The sequence below is a fragment of the Lutjanus erythropterus genome, chromosome 11 (assembly GCF_056507025.1).
Source record: "Lutjanus erythropterus isolate fLutEry1 chromosome 11, fLutEry1.hap2, whole genome shotgun sequence".
Lineage (NCBI taxonomy): Eukaryota > Metazoa > Chordata > Actinopteri > Lutjaniformes > Lutjanidae > Lutjanus > Lutjanus erythropterus.
Window position 1 is genome coordinate 12,776,207 of NC_139327.1, and position 12,482 is coordinate 12,788,688.

General features: G+C 42.3%; 1 long non-coding RNA gene across 1 annotated transcript; it reads right to left on the reverse strand.

Moving 5' to 3' along the window:
- Positions 1–328: 328 nt before the first annotated feature.
- Positions 329–5,857, reverse strand: LOC146318729 (uncharacterized). The gene is made up of 3 exons (XR_014771595.1): positions 5,811–5,857; positions 3,181–5,225; positions 329–1,396 (listed from the first exon to the last, which is right to left on the reverse strand). It is a non-coding gene; the product is annotated as an uncharacterized LOC146318729 (long non-coding RNA).
- Between the last annotated feature and the right edge of the window lie 6,625 nt (positions 5,858–12,482).

The window sequence follows — 12,482 nt, forward strand, 5'->3', positions numbered from 1 at the left end:
CCTCCCACTTTGAACATTTTGGCTCACAATGCATTACATGAAAAGAACACTGAACTGTTTAAATGACATCATAGCAGCTGGCCTGATATCTTATCTGCGTGGTCAGCACCAGGCACATCTCCAAGATCCCCAGCCTCACTAAGATTGCCGGATGGCATCATGATCTTCCATAAAAGGGAATGTTGTCCTGGATGGAACAAGCCTGAGACACGAACTACGGCTGATAGAATAAGTCTCGTGCGCAAAGGATATGTGTCCCCCTGGATGGAATAAGTCTCGTGCCTAAAGGATAGCTGTTACCCTGGATAGAACAAGTCTGAGGCATGAACTACAGTTGATAGAATGAGTCTCGTGCCTAAAGGATAAATGTTGCCCTGGATGGGATATCTGGTGCACAAAATATACCACTACAGTCCCCCCTTTGGGACTGTGAAGTCCCACACATAAAGTGTTCAACACACAGACAACTAGCAGACCAGAATGTCAAAAGGTGGCAGTAGTAAGGCACACAATAATATGAATATGTAGAATATAAGTGCATATCAGCAATCAGTAGTGTGACATTTCAAAATAATATAAGTAATGTGCTTGTACTAGTTCCTGAATACATAATAGGCTTAAGGCCGTACCATAGTGCAGAATATGCTGTTGTTTTGTGGATAAACCAGTTACCCCTATGACTACATATTATATGTATGGCAAGCAAGCAACTCACAGTAATTAAACAAATACAGTAATTATCAAAGTAACCAGAGAACTATCAATGAGATCTTTCTTAAGGTCAGCTGGGAGAAGCTCCAGCAAAAGTTTCTGTGCTGTGGCATAGGCCAACAGGTCAGGGTCACCGTTCGTGGGGACAGGTTGGTGAGAACTCTCTGCCTTGTCCACAGTGCCCTCAGGAAGGCACTCAGAAGGGTGTGAGGAAGGGGAGGTGTCTGCGTCTGAATCACTGTCATCAGTGCAAGGGGTTTGTGCTGGTTTAGGTGGTCTTTGGGAACCACCCTGAAGCAGATGCAAAAGAATGGGAGAGCAACGTGGTGACCATATGCCAGAGGTGGATGGTTGTGGTTCGAACCCTGTCCCATATGGGAGTCCCGAATGGCGTCTCGGGGCCGAAGAATGGAACCGTGATGCAGTCGTCCCTGGAGCAGTAGAAGTCATCTGTGGAGGTGCAGGTGGAGCCAGTGAAGCCATCCGTTGCAGGGGTAGAGGTGGTGCCATGGAGGGTTGAGCCACTGTTGTCATCTGTTGAAGTGGCGGAGGTGGAACCATCAGATGGGGGTGCCACCGCGGAGCTGTCTGCTCGTAGGTTGAGGGTTGGTATTACTCTATGCCAATGGCGGCGTTGTGTAGTAGGCTCTTGTACCCTCATCATGATTTGTGCCAGCCTATTTACCTAGAAAACACAAACATTTAATATTTAGCTCCAAAGATTAACATACTTTCATCATGAAGTTACTTATCATACTCTACAATTGATTACGATTGGTTATCTTACAGTATATACAAGTATGTGGGAATGATAACATCAGGTTGTCATTTCTTTAAAACATTGTTTCATACCATCTGTCTGAGGGTAGCTCATACATTTCATTTTCATTCTGATACACTGGTCCTGTCAGCATTACTGGTGTACATATCCCTGTCCACCCGTAAGATAATGTAAGTTTTAATTGGGTGTCTGAGTCACACAGCCAAAAAATATCAGCTAAGGGTTGGGTGCCGAATTCAAGGTTGAAAAAAGTTCCCCACTTAATGGGTGTTTGACCGTCTCCTAGAATATATCCTCCTGAGGCATCAATCACTTGTGCACATTGTAGTTTTGCTTCTGGTCTCGTGTTGCACACTTTAGTTGGTATTGTCATATTAAAGTTGAAGCCGTTGGCAGACCAGATGTATCGGTAAGATTTGTACTTGCATTGGATAGAGTATTCAGCCTCCAACGTGTCATTAAGTTGTGTATCATTTAACAGTACAGATTTCGGTACTATTACTGTGGCTTTTTTGACCTATCATCATCCTCATAACACATTCAATGAAGCATGTTTTTATGTGGGTGCATTTATCTATTCCAGGGAGAGGTCTAACACTGGGCATTCCTTTCCTTCTATAGCAGGCTATACATGAGTTGTTGCTAACTTGTCTAGCTGAGTATTCCATCCATTGGTAAAACATGTTGTTTTTTAGATAGCTGGTCCGAATGGTTTCAGTCTTATACCTAGTAAGAGTCTGTACATCCCTTTTAGTCTTACAATGAGCCAACCTCAGCCACATGGCCGCTACCTTAGCTGTTAGAACTTTTTGAGAGTCTTCATCTTTGCATTCCCTATAGGTACACTGCATCCTGATTGTCACCATTCCTTTTCCCTTGCAACGCACGCCTGCAATGATTCCCACCAATTTTGTCCCATTTGATTCCATCATGAGCATGCAATTCTTAGCTGTGGTTTGGACATATGTTACGTTTAGGGTTTCTCTTATTGGCAGCTTCCTTTGTTTAGTGGCTACAGCTCCCATGGCTAACGCGCAATCAATCAGTTGGCCGTTTTGATTCCCCGGTGCTACATCTACATCTTCTGGTTTTTCAGGGTTATTTAAAATGAGGATTATAACTCCTAATAGTATAAAGGCAAAAATGGTAAAGGTTATCGGAGCTATGGGGTTCATTGTATTAATCTTCTGAAGATTCTGGGGACCCTTCCTCTGTTTCATATTGGCTTTGAGTTTCTACCCTTTCCTACAAAACTTGTGATGGCCCTTCTCCTGCACTCAGTGTTGATTCTAACCCACTTAGAGGTAGTTCTCCTTCTGATACTGACTCTAGTTCTTGTTCTTCTTGGGCTCCCTCAAGATTACTATGTGGTGAACTAAGTGAACTAGGGGTGCTAAATTCTTCAATTCTCTCCCCTAATGATCCACTACTCTCAATGTCTGCCTCTGGTTCAGTCTCTGGTTCAATCTCTGGTATGGAATCTTGTGCAGTGCGTCGTCTAGCAGCTAAACGTGCTGAGTGTCTTGTTCCTTGTGGTTCCTGTTGTGATGGTGATAGGGGTAGGGTGGCCCTGCCATCCCCGGTCGGCCCAGGGGGAACCACGCCTCTCCGCGTTCTACGTGGAGGTGCTGGTCCCGCTGGGTCGTACGCCCTACAGCAGTGGTTAAGATGGAACCAAACGTCCTTACCGTCTACTTTAACAGCGGTAGGGGTTGCAAGAGTAACTCTGAATGGTCCCTCTCTGCGAGGTTGATCCCACCTACGCTTGAAAACTTTAACATACACCAGATCACCTGGACGCACTCTTAGACCCTCGTCAGAAACGTCACTGGTGCGATTCTCAGTGGCACCTTTCACCTGTTGAAATATGATTTTATGGATATGGGTTAAATGTCTCAGGTAATCAGACAATTCATTTTCAAGTTGTGCAAGTGGGGGTCCTTCTGTAGGACCCCTCAAATAAGGCAGTGGCATAGGCCTACCTGTCAGCATTTCATGTGGTGTTAGATGCGTGGTTCTGTTAGCTTGTGAGCGCAAAGCCATTAAAGCCAAAGGCAAAGCATCAACCCATGTTAGTCTGCCACCACTGTCACGCACAATCTTAATTACTTTTGCTTTCACAACACCATTCGCTCTTTCAACAGATCCTTGGGATTGTGGATGATAAACACTACCAAACTTCTGTTTGATACCTAGTTGTTTAATAGTTTCCTGTACTACCTTAGATACAAAACTTGGACCATTATCAGAAGAAAGAGTGTCTGGTAGACCAAATCTGGGGAAAACTTCCCTACACAAAAATTTGACAACTGTCTTATGATCCTGTTTTGCTGTAGGAGCAGCTTCAACCCATCTACTGAACCTGCAAACAACAACAAGAAGATATCTATATCTACCAACACGTTGTTCAACTCCCATATCAGCAAAATCCATGATAAGATGTCTAAATGGACCATCAGGAACTGGAATATGAGCTATTGGAGCAGTAAAAACTTTCCTGACATTGTACTGTACACATATTTCACATTCACTTAGAACTCTGTCTACTGTTGCTGCCATGTAAGGTGACCACCATACTTGTTGCAGTTTTCTTAAGATTTCACCTCTTGAACAATGATCAATACCATGTGTGGACATGATTGCATGGCGCAACAGAGAAATTGGTAATACAAAATGACCATGAGAACTTCTCCACAACCCATTTGCTGGTCCTTGGTCTGTTGTTCTAATTGCCCCCCTTTTTACCCATAGACGTTTTTCTTGCTCTGATACTCTATTTTGAGCTATTACTAATGATTCCAAAGTAGTTATAGGAGCCATGTCTTCTTCAACTAAAATTGGAGCCATTACATCCCCTATGGCTGCTTGTTTTGCAGCTTCATCTGCAAGATTATTTCCTTTAGCGATCATATTATCTGTTTTTTGATGAGCTGGACATTTAATGATTGCTACAGCTGTGGGAAGACACAACGCTTGAATTAGTTGTAACACTGCGTCCCCATGTGCTACAGGTGTTCCATCAGCTCTAAGGAAACCTCTTTGTTTCCAGATATTAGCATGTACATGGCATACACCATAGGCATATGCAGAATCTGTATATATATTAACTCTTTTTCCTGCAGCAAGTTTACATGCAGCAGTAAGAGCTTTTATTTCAGCTAATTGGGCAGAGCACGGTTGATCAACCTTTGTGACTGTATTGTAGTAAAGGTGTTATCTTTAGCATTTAGTTCAACAATGCTGTAACCGGCATGCATACCTGTTTCATCACGGAAGCAAGATCCATCAACAAATAAAGTCAAGTCAGCTGAAATTGGTTCATTATACAGGTCTTCTCGTGCGCGCATGAATTTATCTGTGTTTTGGACACAATCATGAGGTGTTCCATCAATTGGCAACAACATTTTTGTAGCTGGATTTATTACATTACACCGCTGAATAGTTAATTCAGGGGCAGCCAAAATTACTTCATAACCTGTGCGTCTGGCTTGTGTTAGAACAAAACGTGGACTTGTAAGCAGTGCATGTAACTGATGGGATGTATACAAAGTTACTGCATGTCCCATAGTCAAAGATGATGCTTTCTGAAATGCAAAAATTGCAGCTGCCAATCCCTGGTAACAGGGTGGCAGCCCTGCTTCAATATTGTCCAGCTTTGTGCTATAATAAGCCAGAGGTTGTTTACCTGTAGGTGTATCTTGCATTAACACAGCGCAGGCATATCCAGCTTTCTCTGCAACATAAAGATGGAAAGGTTTAGTATAGTCTGGGTTTCCCAGAGCTGGTGCTGATTGCATGTCACTTTTGAGAGCTAAAAATGCACCTTCTGCAGCCTCAGTCCAGGACAATTGAGCTTTATTGTTTGTTTGTCCTGCAGCTTTTATTAAAGCTCTCAATGGAGCAGTTTTGATTGCGTAATCACAAATCCAAGGTCTACTGAACCCAGTCATTCCCAAAAAGGATAACATTTGTCCCACTGTTTCAGGTTGTGGAGCTTTTGATACTGCTTCAAGTTGTGAGGGGGCTATGAGCCTTTTTCCCCCACAAAGTTGTCTACCCAAATATTCAACCTGTTGTTGACAAAATTGAAGTTTATCTTTGCTTACTTTGTGACCTCCATTGACTAATGCAGTTAAAACAGTAATGGAGTCTTTTTCACACTGTGATTTTGAAGGACTACAAATCAATAAATCATCTGCATACTGTAATACAGTACTTGGGACATCAAGGCCCTGCAGATCTTGAGTCAGTACTTTGTTAAAGACTGACGGGCTTTCAGAAAAGCCTTGTGGTAAACGGGTGTATGTGTATTGCTCACCTTGATAGGTAAATGCAAACAGATGCTGAGAATCTGGATGCAAAGGTACACTGAAAAAAGCAGAACATAGATCAATGACTGTGTACCAACAAGCATCTGGAGGAATATTTGATAACAAAGTATTTGGATCTGGTACAATTGGTGTCTCACCATCCACAACAGCATTAACAGCTCTTAAATCATGCACTAAACGGTAATCCTTAGAATGTGGTTTTCTTATAGGAAAAATAGGTGTATTACAGGGGCTTCTGGTCTTTGTTAATACTCCAGCTTTTAATAACCCCTCAATTGTGGGTTTAATTCCCGCTATAGCATGTTGTTGCAGAGGATATTGTCTTTGATAGGGCAACCTGGCCCCTGGTTTTACTTTTACATGAACAGGCTGAGCAGACTTTACCAGTCCCACATCTGTTTTGTGGTTGGACCATAATTGGTCTGGAACTTGTTTTAATAATTGTTCTTGGTTTATTGTTACTGTCATTTGTGTACATGACCTTTCTTCTAGCACAACTTTTTCTGCTATTGTCTCATCTCCTACTTTCATTGATATTCTGATGAACTGTTTGTCAGCTGAAATGTGAATATATTTATTGTCTGTAGGAGACCAGTTTGACACCTTTAAGGCATTTTTAATCATTGGCCCTAGTTCATGAGATTCATGACCTTCTGCTATTAATAAGGTTACATGAGGTACAGAATTTGTTACTTGAAACCATTCTTGCATTTCTTTAGGTAAGTTAACTGCGGCTGCAACACCTTGGGGACCTAAATAAATATCTTCACTCTCAAGTAAAAAAGGTCTTTTACTGATCATGTCATCCCAACATTGTACATAGTCCATGTGACTTTGATCAGCATCAAACATTAATGTGCAATGTAAAGGTAGAGTTGGCTCAGCTGTTGGTCCCATTTTAGTCTTTATCCATGGTAGCCATGTTCTCCATGTCTGTTTCAAGTGAGACTCCTCAGGTGTCAGTCTCAGCCAAAAGACAATAGGTTGTGTGAGATGCTCATCAGTCTGTTGTGTCATGGCTGGCATCATTGTTCCAGTAAAATCCTCAGGGAAATCAAGATAAAGTCCATCTTGAGTGCACATTATTTTAGCTTTTAGTGGGCATAATATACCTCTTCCTAATAAGTTAACATGGGTGTTAGCTGAATAAAGTAATGGAGCTAGTACAGTCTTTCCGGCAATTAGCATTGGAACTGGCTGGACTTGGAGGTGGTGGCTGCGGTTGAGTAGGGGTCTGAGGTGAAGGGGTTAAAGGGGCTGTGTGCACAGGTGCCACAGTTATTACAGGAGCTTGAGCTTTGGCCTTTTCTTTCTTTCCTTTGCTTAGCTCATTTAGTTGGAGCTGAGTTAACTTCTTGGCCAAGTGTCGGTTGACTTCTTCCTCTTTGCTCCTCTCTTTCCTGTAGTTCTCTACATGATGCACAATATGCTCAGAAAACAAAGGCCAATCCATTTTCATTAGCCCCACAACATTGTCTAGGCGTGTCTGCACTTCTTTAGGCATGGCCTCTTTCGCCATCAGTTTAAACAGGCTTTGTGTGGTGTCATTAGCATTCCAAGCGCTGCCTGTTTCATCTTTCCATTTCTTTTGGAAAGTGTGGAGAAACTTAGTTGGACATTCTCCTTCTCCCAACACCTCTCCTTCTAGCTTGGAGGGATCCATTTTCTCTGGATAATGTTTTCTCAGTTGTTGCCACACATCCCCACGATAAGGACCAAATGCCACATCATCCACTGCATTTCCTCCTGTTGCCACTCCTATGCCAGCATTCTCAAAGAGTTCCTCAGTGGTGTGTTTACCTGCTATGTGCATAAGCAGGGCCTTTATGTCTCTTATGGCCAGTCTCACACCTGCTGTGCTTTCCTCCAGTGCCGTAATCCATTTATTTGCGCCACCAGTGAGTTCTGGCAGTCTGCCAGCCAATCCCACCATGTCCATGAAGGACCATGGCACATAACGTGTCTGATCACCTTTGCTTATCAGTGGACACATTAACCCATTCAGTTTTTCTTGAGTGTCAGGCTGTACATTAGGTGTAGAAGTAGTTAATGGCTGATAATATGCTCCACTTCGAGTTGCACTCCTTTGTTCTTGGTTTTGCACTGGTTCTGCCAGTGTTTGAGGCTCTGTAAGAGACTGCTTAATAAATCCACATTTAGAAATAGCCTCATTTAGGGATTCTTCAATTCTTTTTTGCTCATCCACAAGTTTTCGCATCTCCTCATCCTGCCTGTGTTGTGCTTCCTCTTGTCTGGTTCGGGCATCTGCTTTATCCTCTATACACACTCTGCCACTAATGTATCTGTACACAGGTCCATTGGTTGTCTTACAACATGTCTCAGAGGCTTCTAAATCAATTTCTGACTCTAATAATGTTGGGCCTCGTTCCCAGGACTGTGATCTCATTACTTTAGGCCTGGGTGAATAATATTTAGGAGGTGGGGTGTCAAAGGGCAGATTAGTATTTCTAGTATAAGCAGCTACCTTACGTGGCATAGCTCTAAGGTATGGTTGCTGTCTATCTTCCTCATAAGGCTCTATGTCAGAATATTCTTCCTCCTCTATCATAGTTTTAGAGGACATTTTGTCAGCTTCATTTATCTCTCCACAAGTTACGATTGACTGTTTTAGGCCGTACACTTTGTGAGTCAGTTGTATCTCTATGTGTTGCTGTATTAGCTTTAGCTTCTTGTAGTTTCTGTTGTGATTCTCTAAAAAGTCTAAGTTCTTGTTCCTGCTTTTTTATTATTTCTTTAAGAGCTCTCTGTCTCTCTGTTTCTTTTTCTGCTGTGGATTTACACTCATTTAAGCGTGCTGCTTTTATACGCAATCGAGCTTCTCTTTGGCTTAGAGTGGATGAGGTGTCTGTCAGTGTCTCCATATGCTCCTGTGCCCCTCCTTTTTCTTCGCTCAACTCCTCTTCTTCTGTCTCTCCTCCCTCAGAGTCACTGCTCTCCTCTGCATGTGTGTGAGCAAGGGCTAGTGTGAAGGAGCCTTTCATCTGGCCTTCTATTTCTCTCAGTTTTCTCACAGGGTACAGACCTGCGCTGGCTGTGTGTGTATGCTCATAAGGGGGAGGGGGAATGGGCACTGACGGTGCTGGAATCTGTGTCTCCTCTTCTCCTTTTCTGCTCCTGTTTCATGAGCATTTGTTTGTGAAATCCTTCTTTCTTGAACCAACCTAAGACTTCTCTTTCTTTATTTCTTTTAGTTTTCTTTTTCAGCCTGGTCATGGCATCTTTTGTTTCAACATCTCTTAGTCTTGTTTCTACCTCTTCGCAACATGCTATATCAAAGTACCCTCTTCGGGCCAGCGATATTTACCCGCGGTCTTCTTGTGCCACTTATTCATACAATGTTGGATTCTTTTACGGCATTCTGGGTGTCTTTTAACAATTACGTCTGCAGGTGTAGGACCTTGCATTGTATTTTCACTCTGTTGAGCCCCCATATATCCTTGTCTGGCGCTGCTGGCTAGAGATCTGAGAATTTCAGGTTGATTATCGTCTGGCGCAGTACGTATCAACACTATTATCTTACCGATAGTAATAGCGTCCTCGTATTTTATTTCTTTATAAGGATTATATTCAAACCGGTGAGACCCGTCACTCTCTGGAATTTTTGACAAACACCCAAATGTACCTGTTTCCCACTTTACTTTTCTGGGAACGACAGAGAAACACAGCCTTGGTGATAATTCTTCCCCGTTATTTCCCCTCAATCTTAAATCCCGAGGCAGCGGAAGGGTTACTTGAGATTCAGGATTTTTTTAACAGAGGTTCTAATTGGTATGCCAATACAGGACCCCACAACAACTGTAACAATGCCTCCCAACGCACATGTGGAAAGTCTTGCTTCTTTTGTTCTAGATTATGAAAAGAAGTAATTTGCCACAATTCTAGCTTGATCAACTGTGCATCTTGCCACCTTTCTACTCCATTCTTATCAATATATGTTCTGTCTTTCCAAAAATGTGTTCTTATCCCTTGAGTTTCTTTATCTCCACTTTTTATATAATGATCAAGTGTGAGTATTTCATCATCACTAATATCTCCTAAATCCATAAACTTTTACAAGTTATTATATCATTTATTTATTTTATCATTCTCTTTATTCTACTCCCTATTATCTTTTATTATTATTTTATTAACTATTATTATCACAAATATTTAGCTGTTAATGAGCTATTATTATTATTTTATTCATTGATTATTTTACACTTTGTTAACACCACAGATTACATACAGAGCTCTTTTACATTCCTTATCTTATTTACACATATTGCACTGCCACTCCTAACTACTTTTACAAATTGTTCATACAATTGTTTCCTATTCACCTTTTTTTAACTCATTTACTGGAGCGTTATTAACAAGCACTATTTACACTGTGATCACTTCAGCGCGCTTTAGCCAATAGCCCGTTCAGCCCCTCCCTTCGCCGAAATATGCCAGCACTCAGCTGATATAGTTCAGAGACGGTCGGCGGTATCCGCTATCGCTTTCTTAGCTTACAGCCCGTTCAGTCCTCCCATTCGCCGAGGCACCCCAGCACTCAGCTGAAATGTTTCAGCAACTAGAAGCGGTAGCCACTGTCGCTTTTGCCTCTCTTAGGCTTCTTAGCTTACAGCCCGTTCAGTCCTCCCATTCGCTGAGGCACCCCAGCACTCAGCTGAAATGTTTCAGCAACTAGAAGCGGTAGCCACTGTAGCTGGGTTGCTTATCTCTTATTTCTTTAACTCCTTCCTACCCTCAATCTGGAAACGTCAACAGATCAAAGTTTCTTCAGATTCACTTCCTCAACACTGAAAAATGTAGGAACCTCTAAATACACTTCCTCAACATTAAAGGTACGGAGATTTTAAGGGAGTCCCTCTCCCTGCAACCCTTTGTGCACTTTAACTCTTATCTCTATAAACCTCTATTTCTATTTTTTAACACACATATAACACACAAACACTACCATAGTACCCAACACAAACGCTGTCCTTTGATGTTTTACACTCCCTCTGGTTCTGCCTGATGTGATACAACCCAACACCAGATAAGCGCTCCAAAGATTATGTGGACTGTCATTATCCAAAGAGTTATCACCACATTCAACAGGCATTCATCCATTCTTTCCGCACCATGGTACACTCAGGTTACACAGAACACATAAAACATAGAGACACTTAAGACAGACTTATGACAGAACTCTGTCCATTCCAGTGATATTATTTATGCTTCAGTACTTATTAATGAATTTTGTGTTTATAGCTTTAACTAGGTTCTTTGTGAGGAAAAAAGATTAAATACCTGAGACCTGGGCGGAATCCTGCACCCCAAACACACCTAGATTTACTGCAGAATTTATAAATAGGCTCTGCTTACCTTATTTGGTGGCCACCCAAGTGGTTGTAGGGTACAGGGGATCCTCCCGGTATCAGGCGTCAGGTTATCTTGATTTTCACTCCTCCGTCAGCGGGCTCGCCATTTAATGTTGTGACAAAAAACTCAGAAAAATAGGCCAGTAAGGTCTGGGCTTAAAGCCACAACACCCTAAAAACCTTGATAAAAATTCACTGTTATCACTTGCATATTCCCAAAGTTTAATCCATCAAAAATAAGAATCAGGCAAAGTCCGGAAAAATCACTGGTGAAGCAACAAAGTTCAGCCACACAAAGTTTATTGATCTCTCTAGATGGAAAAATCAACAAGCTTGAGTCAAACCCAGGTTTAGACTGAAGAAAGAGGTGCAAAACACCTTGTTATATACTGTTTAGGAGGCTCTAGGCGCCTCCTCCCACTTTGAACATTTTGGCTCACAATGCATTACATGAAAAGAACACTGAACTGTTTAAATGACATCATAGCAGCTGGCCTGATATCTTATCTGCGTGGTCAGCACCAGGCACATCTCCAAGATCCCCAGCCTCACTAAGATTGCCGGATGGCATCATGATCTTCCATAAAAGGGAATGTTGTCCTGGATGGAACAAGCCTGAGACACGAACTACGGCTGATAGAATAAGTCTCGTGCGCAAAGGATATGTGTCCCCCTGGATGGAATAAGTCTCGTGCCTAAAGGATAGCTGTTACCCTGGATAGAACAAGTCTGAGGCATGAACTACAGTTGATAGAATGAGTCTCGTGCCTAAAGGATAAATGTTGCCCTGGATGGGATATCTGGTGCACAAAATATACCACTACAGCTCCAGGGCAGGAATTTCTCTATGGCCGCTGTGCCCCCTCAGTTTGGCCTTATGCCCCACTGTGGCCTTGATGCCACTGCACTGCCCCAGCTGATTTTGGCATTTTCTCCTCTGCCTCCTTCTTGTCGTTACTTTTTTTACACAGCAGAATTCAGATTGGGCAACATCAAGTGAAACGCTGCAGACATAACCAGTGGTGGGTTAGATTTCAAGCCTGCTTTGAACCACTGGAAAAGTGGGATAAGTGTGATGCAGACTCTCAGCAGAGAGAGAGGGCGCTCAGACGAGTGTTAGATGATATGATATAAACACTGACAGTACTCTACGATTCTGTGCTTTACACTCAGACTGGAGTCTCTGTTAACAGTAAGAGACAAACAGATCAGCAATGTATACTCTCATGAAATGTTAGTAATCCTGTGGCAGGCCATTATCACCAATGTGATGAAAAAAATATCTTAATT